General features: G+C 33.4%; 1 long non-coding RNA gene across 2 annotated transcripts; it reads right to left on the bottom strand.

The window, feature by feature from the left end:
- Positions 1 to 3,431: 3,431 nt before the first annotated feature.
- On the bottom strand, positions 3,432 to 8,366 carry LOC107489807 (uncharacterized). 2 transcript variants are annotated; one of them, XR_008001568.1, is made up of 6 exons: positions 8,024 to 8,366; positions 7,029 to 7,080; positions 6,889 to 6,935; positions 5,198 to 5,288; positions 4,956 to 5,031; positions 3,432 to 3,960 (listed from the first exon to the last, which is right to left on the bottom strand). It is a non-coding gene; the product is annotated as an uncharacterized LOC107489807 (long non-coding RNA). The 2 variants fall into 2 exon arrangements; XR_008001569.1 differs by having other exon boundaries at positions 4,970 to 5,031.
- Between the last annotated feature and the right edge of the window lie 1,296 nt (positions 8,367 to 9,662).

The raw sequence follows: 9,662 nt of genomic DNA, 5'->3' as shown, positions 1-9,662 counted from the left end.
TGGAGAGATTGAACATGATGTAAATCATAGGATCCAAGCAGGTTGGTCAAAATGGCGGAGTGCATCTGGTTTTATATGCGACAAAAAAGTGCCTTTAAAACTTAAAGGTAAATTCTATCGCACCGCTATAAGACCGGCTATGCTGTATGGTACGGAGTGTTGGGCAGCTAAAGGGGAGCACGAACATAAGCTGAGTGTGGCAGAGATGAAGATGTTGAGATGGATGAGTGGTCATACGCGATTGGATAAAATAAGGAATGAAGATATAAGGGAGAGAGTTGGAGTAGCACCCATTGTGGAAAAGATGGTTGAATCGCGTCTCAGGTGGTTTGGACATGTGAGAAGAAGACCGATAGAACATCCAGTCAGGAGGGTGGATGAGATGGAAGATGGACAAAGGGCGAAAGGCAGAGGAAGACCTAAGAAGACCATCCATGAGGTGGTCAAACGAGATCTACATGTAAACGGTCTCTCTGTAGACATGATACATGACAGAGCACAATGACGTCGTTTGATTCATGTAGCCGACCCCACTTAGTGGGACAAGGCTTTGTTGTTGTTGTTGTTGTTGTTGTCAATCGATTGGTAATGCAATCCAATCGATTAAAAAGTGATGACATTGAACTTTTTGCCAAATTCAATCGATTGGTAATGTAATCCAATCGATTGAAATTTGAAAGCCATCGTATCTTGGTCACTTACTAGCTCTTCTTGTTGGTTAAAGTCATCGTCCTCCTGGTATTGCTCATTCATCTCAGTGTCTGTAAATATATCTGACATCTTAAAAATGTCCAATGAAAAAAATTATTTAATACACACAAAGTTGTGGTAAAAATTAAAAATTAAAAGTAAATAATATTTAAACTTTTTTGTTTAACAAAATTAAAATAAAGTACAAAAATAAGAAAAAATGTGTATAAGAGTACATTCATTATGTTATAATTTTAATAATTAATGTAAATTTTAAAAAATTAGATAAATTTATATTTCTAATAATTAATGTAAATTTTAAAAAATTGGATAAATTTATATTTATTGTGATTACAATCAAAAGTGAATTATATGTATTCTTATAATCAAGAAATATACTTAACTTCTTTTATAATAAGTAAGTTTTTCAATAATTTAATTTATTAAAAAAATCTCATTTTTTTATTTATCCTACAAAATAAAATTTCATATTAATAGTTTTGAATAAGATAATTAAAATAAAACTTAAAAATAAAGATTGAATAAAAAAATACAAAGTTTTTAATCTAAAAATATAAAATAGTTAAAAAATAGAATACTTATTTAAATATGATTTTTCAAGACACTCTGTAACCTAGATGAATAAATATTATTTTTAAAATGAATTATGATATATTGATACAAAACTTATTGTATGTATTTTTTTAAAAAATTAATAAACCTCTCTCGTTAATAATAATATTGGAACCTAAATTTGAACGCTAATTGATATTATATATTGTGTAGGTACTTAGAGTATATTAGAAAAGTACGTTAATAATTTGAAGAGAAAAATTATTAGTGTAAATTTATTTTTTTTAAAAATTAATCCTTATTGAACTATTCTATTTTTATTCCTTCTAAACATATCTTAATAAAAATATTTGTAACAATAATTTACATCCAATAAGAATATCTTAACGAGTAGTTACATCATTCTGTCATGGGGTAAAATAGGAAAAAAATAATCGACACCTAACTCTCTGTATTCCTAATATAAATTGTTATAGATAAGTATAGTTTCTTAAAATTTTGGGGTGTCCGGGCCACTACTCACCCCCTCTAGGTCCGTCGCTGATTGCTAGCTAATTAATTAATAATAAAAAATAATAACATCTATTTACTTTTTAGTATTTCTCAATTTCTATGCATTAATAAAAGATATTTTTAATTTTTCAATTTTTGTGAATTAATAAAAGATAAAAAATATTTTTTTCTTACACAATCAACTTCACGAATAAAGTATCGAAACGAATAATTACAAAATTAGAGATTTTATTCAACTGACATCGATTTTGTAATCAAAACGATGGTTTATTTTTTGAACACTACAATGAAAAACTTGATTGGACCTTTGCTGATTGCTGCAACGGTGATTAACGATGAAGAAATAGTGGATATTAAATAGACGGATGAAAATTAAAAAAAATTGGATATTGAGTAGATGAATGTTCCAAAGAAAAACAATTAAATTTTTTATAATCAAAGAAAATGATACACGATTTCAATGGTGGGATTGAATAATTAGTGATGGATTATTCACCAATTTATAATGTTAATATTAAGGAAAAGATAAAATTAGTTTATCTACATAAAAATAAAACAGAAAAAATTGAAGATAAAATTTTAAAGATAAGATAGATAAATAATAAGATAATTTCTAAAAAGATAACAAGATTGAAATAACCGCAGATCACATTTCAATCGATTGGGTACCATTACCAATCGATTGAAATTGGCAAAACATTCAACTTCATCACCTTTCAATCGATTGGATTACATTACCAATCGATTGAATTTGGCTAAAACTTCAATGTCATCACTTTCCAATCGATTGTATTTGGTAAATCCATGTTGTTTTCGTGAACTCAATCGATTGAGTAACAACAACAATCGATTGTTTTGAGGCATTTATCCGATTGGAAAGTATAAACAATCGATTGGTTTAAGCTTTTTACCATTCTACCTTACAACTTTCAATCGATTGTTTTGTGATATAGTGTAAACCAATCGATTGAGTTATCATTCAATCGATTGTTTTGAAAAACCAATCGATTGAATTTCAAGGGAACACAATTTGGAAGCCATGTAACGAGATCAAAGTTAATTTTTTAATCAATTGGAATTATTAGGATGAATGGAGGATATAATTGGTTGTTATTTTTGTATTTGATTGTTAATAAATATAATAGATAATTGATAAAATAATAATTTATAAAATAAAAAACTATTTTTATAATTAAATAAAATATATGGGATTAATTTGTAATTAAAATTAGTTCAAGGACTACATAGCAACTGATAAAAAAACTCTAAAAACATGTTTTCTACTTGGACCACTAAATGGTCCAAAGGTTCCTGAACCACCGAATCCCATGCCTAGTTCCTTCATTACCTTGCTTCTCTTTCTTTTTATTGCTCTTTGAAGATTTGTTTAGTGATAGTGATTTCTGTAATTACAACCTAATGACAGATTTAATTACCGCCAGATTTGTTTCTTTAGGTAACTGTCCCCCCTATTTCGCTAAATAGTCAATTTTTTTTTACAAATTTTCTGTCAAATTTTCGACAAGTAAGATAAAACATAACTTTTTTAGATTTTATTGCAAAATAAATTAGTTTTCATACAAAATAAATATAAATTTAGTCAGGATAAATTTTCATCTAATTTTTATCTAACTTGTATTAGAACATTCATAGTATTTTAAAAAATAAACAAGTTCATCGTATTATCAAACTAAAAGAAAAATATTAAAAACAAACAAGTCAACTCAAAACATAAACACAAATAGTGTATTGATACATTAGATATAAACAATCGTATCAAGTTCACTTTTTTCTCATTCTTGTTTTTTCTTATGTTTCTTCTCGATCCAAATAACATTCTCCTGCAGAGCTAATTTCTTGTCTGTGGGCTTGTCTATCATTCTTGAGCTTTTTCTTAGTTGATTTCTTGTTATGATCTAATTTTCCTCGTCAGCGACTCTGACTTCCTTCTTGAAATCATCAACAGTTTTCTTCTTTTTCTTACTCGATTTTCTCTCAAATTCAAGATTATCAACAACTTCAGCATGATCATCCTCATTCTAACCATGGAATCTTGCCCTCTTCTTGTCTTCAAAGTAGATAGTTAGCAAAAGAAGTCTGACCCTTCAAAATTAGTGCTCGGAGGCTAACAAGTGATCTGACCTCATCCATGGATCTAAGCTTATTTTTGCCTGCGTTTAGCACCTGGTTCGCATATACATACAAATGTGACTCCTAAATTTTCAAGAAGTTTTATTAGAAGAAATCAAGCATAAAAGATTGGTTGACTTGAAATAAACTCATCACTTCAAATACACACGTAGACAAATAGCAAAGTACACAAATGGAGACAGAATGTACAATAAAACTCAATAGAATCCACACACCAGTAAGTAGCAGCAGCACAAGAAAAGGTAATAACTAATCTTGAATTGCACATTGGTCTAGTAACTATTCATGTGATAGCTAATAATATATCAACGAGCATTGCATTTCCTCCTAGTTTCTAGACATTAAAAATAGAATTGCACGTTGGTCTCAAAACATATTTACATCAAGTACATTATTGTTATACAAATGAATTATCTGCACATCTGCAATAGCATGAAGTGCAAGGGTACTCTTCCCACTACTTTCTGGTCCAAATATCTAGAAGTATAGCCAGAAGATAATGTCAGTTTGACCATGACAGAACAATTCAGGCATAAAGTAATAAAAAAGAATCAACAACCCTATCACGTGTAAATTAATGAACAAAAGAATCAAGGAGCAATAATGCATAAACCAGCTTTTTCTGATAGTTTTATTAGAAGCCCTCCCAAACTACAGTAACATACTCCTATACATGTTAAGCACTGCATATGACGATTGATAAACACAGGTCAGGGTACAGAGAGAAACAAAGACGAAAATGGGGAAAAGGTAAACTAAAGTACAGGTTAAAAAAAATTAAAAAAACAAGGTAACCAAGCAATCCCAACTTGTTGAAGATGCCATAAAACACCAAAACTAGTAACAAATACCAATTGAATAAAACCCCAATGACCCAATCCTTGCAGCTTACAAATATATCTCATTCTTCATAATTCACACCGAATTATTTTACTTGCTCCTCACTCCAGAAACCTAAAAGTTGTAAATAAGATGGTGCGAAGAACTAAACGAACAGTGAACACAAACATATACTAGGCAGTCAATACCTCAGCAATTCTACCTTTTGGAAGACCGCCACCTAAAGCACAGTCCAAGGTCAAACAGCCGCTAGGACATGTTTCACTGCAATATTCAGGATGATGGAGGAAAAAAATTCTATCAACCATAAGTCTAATTTATATGACAAAAAATATTCAGGGCACAATTGACATTTTTTTTCCCTTAAATATAATACAATAGATTAGGAAAACATGTGATTAAAAATGACTACAAATATGAAGATACATACACTAAAGCTCCCCCAGCATTGCCCAACTTGTAAAACTTCCCTTTCCAAAAGAATTGTTTATGTCATTTATTGCTGCTTCTAGTGTGTTTTGCTGGAACAAATATTTCATTGTCAGATAAAACAAATTTAAAACTCATTGAGGAGAAAGTTAATACGAAATATCTATCAGCTATCCATTGATCATTCAGTAAAAATGGAACAACAACTACTTTTATGGGCAATGCTCACATCATGATTTCATTAAAACAGATAAATAAAACCACTGTAAGAAATTATATATGAATTAAAGCATAATAGACAATGTTATAAAATGCTATTTCGAACATTAAGATATTAGGGAAGAATAGAAAAGATGAAAAGGAGAAATTTTGAACATTGTAATATGACAATCTAAAAGAGCAATAATACATATATAGAAGTCAAGTTCCCTAGCATTGACACTCTGTTCTTCGGTGCTTCCCGGGGTGGCACTTTGTCTTCCTCGATTTTTTTTTTATGGTAATACTCCCATAATTCAGCAATAACATCTTTTGGAACCATTTTACATCCAGCAACGTTTCCAGGCTTGATCATTAAGTGCTCTTTTGCCCGTGTGATGCCTCCTTTCGTAATTTTTCCACAAAAATTACATACTCATTGGTATTTCCTTCCTCTACTGTACTAATATATTTCCAGCCTGGGTCAACTCTATTAGAGCGGACAGCTGCAGCGGGAGCGGGACCAACAGGGGCAGCACCAACAGTGGGACCAGCAGAGGCAGGGGTAGGAGCATTAGAAGTGGACATTGTATACTGAATGCAAAAAAATGGAGGAGGAGAAGTTTAACACTGTCACTGATTATTGAGAAAGAATGGGCAGAGAAAGAATGGGCAGCAGGGAAGAGAGGAAAGAAAAAGATAGGAGCAGACTAGAAGAGAAGAAGGGGCACGAACCAGCAGTGTCAAAAGGTGATGAGCAGCAGCGTTGAGAGAACAGAGATGGGCGGCGCGTTGGGTGGCGCGTTTGGCGGCGCGACGGACGGCTCCACGGACGGCGCGACGGACGGCGGCGATGGATGAGGGCTGATGAAGAAATTTGAGTCGCAGAGATGAGAGCACATAGACGAAGAGAGGGAATTTTTTTTGAACAAGAGGCAGAGGAGGGAGTTATGAGTGAGGGGCTGAAAATTAGGGTTAGTTGTTAGTGGGATCTGACTTGGGTTTAGTAAATTACCCAAACTACCCTCAATTTTTTCTCGAAAACCCAAAACAGCCCGCCATTTCCGCCATATGTATTGCGTCCCGCCATGGCGCCACCGCAATTGCGGCCGCCATGATGGCGCCCCCGTTATTACCCCATCGCGGCGTCCAGTGAATGGCGGCAGGGTCAAAACCCGCCACGCCATGCCGTTATGGCGCCGCCATAACCGCCATTTCAAAACACTGTATTGAATACACATCACTCTTTTGCAATATTGTCTATCTTCTTTTGACAGACAATTGTTGACAAGCATATAATTAAAGTTTCCTTTTAAACAATTACAGATTCCCCTCTAAACAAGTGAGAAGATGAACCGTGGCAGCATCTTATGATTTGAAAATTGAAAGATAATCAAGTAATAAGAAAAACCCCTGATATGAACTAGAAAAACATAGTCAACTAAAATAAGCATGCGTCCTGTAATTAAGCCAATGTATAGCAAGAAATGTTACCATAATACTGCAGGAATCCTAATCATCTTTTCACAAACAATATTAGTCTGCAATCAAGTAAAAGAACACAAATGTTAAATAATAAATACTAGCAATTCCTTCCACTCAACATAGCAAATCCTCTTTTTTCTTAACTATACCTGCTCTGACAAAGGCAGAAACCATGAATCCCATGATCCATTGCCTACCTCACTGGAAAAATTGGGAAACTTTATCAGTGAAGAAAGTTAAATTACAGCTTCAGCATGCTGAGTTCTAAGCATAACTGGGGCAATACTAGAAATGATGCACTATAAAATTACTGTACTCTACATATAGTGAAGAAATTAATATAAAAAAACAAGAGTAATGCAAGCATAAACGCAGTATCCTTTCACACCAGAGAAGTTGTTCAATTCCTCAGTGAACGTTTTCACTCCATGATTAGAGCACAGGTCTCCAATTTCTGCCACAAGATATCATTGTAATACTAGTATAATGCTACCTAAATATGTTGAAACGATAACAAAATAAAGAACAATAATATAGCATCTCAAAAAAAATCATAAAATCCTCCTAAATGCTATTTGAAGTAAAAGTTAGATAATTTCAAAATCTTGGAATCTTATAAAAGAATCACTTATTCCTTGATTTAGTAGTTAGAAGCAACATTATCGAACTTGAAAATTCACCTAAAATTCGGGGAATTTAGCTACACTTGAATCAGCAAACTTAACTAGTAAACTCAATCAATCTAAGGCCTAAACTTGTCAATCATAAGAGTCATGAGATTTAACTTGATAGTTTCATAACCTTCTCTAGGAGGATTTATTTAGAAAGATAATCAATAATTTAACTAGAAATAGAATAAATTCCCAAAAAATCAAACAAGTAGCGCAGGCTGCAACCTATGAGTAATAGTATATGATATGATATGAAACATGAAGGCTTTTCAGAAACCGAATCCGTGTAAAATCGGAAACTTATGTGGCAGAAATTGAAAAGGAGTAACAGAAATTAAACTTATGTGGCAGAAAAATCCTAATTAAATCAGAAATTGTGATATCAAACCCTAATTAAATTTAACACAAGCTAATGATTAAGAATTCGGGATTAGGAACCTTAATTGCCTAAATAAAAAAAAAATAAAGCCTACCTATTGTGATGATGGAGAGTGAATCGAGCAGCGATGGATGGAGCTGAGGTGGCACGGCAACAGAGGAGTACGACGGGGAGCACAAGAAAGAAGTGGAGGAAAGAGAAGCAGAGGAGCACGGCGAGGCGGCGATGGGACGCAGCAAAGCTGCAGCGACGGCATCACATTCCAGAGCCGCGGCGTCGATGTGGTGCAACGAGGAGAGGAAGGTACGGAGGAGATTGAGAAAGAAAAGAAGATGAGAGTGAGAAATGGTTTGTGTTTTTTGACAGGGGAGCTGGACACATGGTGAATATGTGTTTTGAACTTTTGATGCTGATGACTAGCCTGTGATTTTGGATTTGGCAAGGAGAAATGGAAAAATAGGAAAGATATAATCAATATAAAATAAGTAAAAATAAGAAATACTAGTATTAATATTTATCACAATTAAATAAGGGGTCACCTTTTCAAACTCAATTAATTATACAATTTCTCTTGATATTCTCAATAATATAGAGAAATGGTCATCCATCTCATATCCACTTCACACTTATCACATCACTCCCTATTGGATGACCATTTAGGATTATTGTCTCGTTAAAACCTTATTAAAGAAAAATCCAGTGGAAAAAAAATCTTTAGTGAAGAAAAAAAAATACAATATCCTTTGTGACGGGGACTGCCTCATTAAAAACCTTGTCAAGAAAAAACCCAATGGAAAAAAACCTGACCAAGAAAAAAAGAGTACATTCTCCCCCTCTTGACGACATCATTTAATATCTCGAAATCGGCACATCCCAATCTCATGCACTAATTTTTCAAATGAGGATTTTGGGAGTGACTTTATGAATAAATCTGCCAGATTGTCACTTGAGCGGATCTGTTGGACATCAATTGTCCCTTGATTCTGAAGATCATGAGTGAAGAAGAATTTGGGAGAAATATGATTTGTTCTATCACCTTTGATGTATCCACCCTTAAGTTGGGCAATACATGTTGTATTATCCTCAAACAGGATAGTTGGAGCTACCTTATGATCAATCAGTCCACATGATGACAGAATATATTGGATCAAACTCCTGAGCCAAAAACACTTGCGACTTGCTTCATGAATCACTAGTATTTCAGCATGATTAGAGGAAGTTACTGCTATTGTCTATTTCGTAGATCTCCATGATAGAGCTGTACCTCCATATGTGAATAGGTATCATGTTTGAGATCTCCCTTTATGTGGATCAGACAAATATCCAGCATCTGCATAGCCAACTAGTAGTGACTTGGATCCATAGGGATAAAACAATCCCCTATCAACCGTTCCATGAAGATATCGAAAGATTTGTTTGATTCCACTCCAATGTCTTCTGGTTGGAGAGGAACTATATCTTGCTAGTAAATTCACAACAAATGATATATCAGGTCGCGTATTATTAGCAAGATACATTAGCGCTCCAATGGCACTAAGATATGGTACTTCAGGACCAAGAATATCTTCATTTTCTTCTTTAGGACGGAATTGATCATTTTCCACATCCAAAGATCTTATGATCATTGGGGTACTCAAGGGATGTGACTTATCCATATAAAATCTTTTCAAGATCTTCTCTGTGTATGTTGTTTGATGAATAAAGATCCCATTTTTTATATGCTCGATCTGCAG

Source organism: Arachis duranensis, chromosome 1, assembly GCF_000817695.3.
Source record: "Arachis duranensis cultivar V14167 chromosome 1, aradu.V14167.gnm2.J7QH, whole genome shotgun sequence".
Taxonomy (NCBI): domain Eukaryota; kingdom Viridiplantae; phylum Streptophyta; class Magnoliopsida; order Fabales; family Fabaceae; genus Arachis; species Arachis duranensis.
This window is presented reverse-complemented; position numbering and strand designations above follow the sequence as displayed.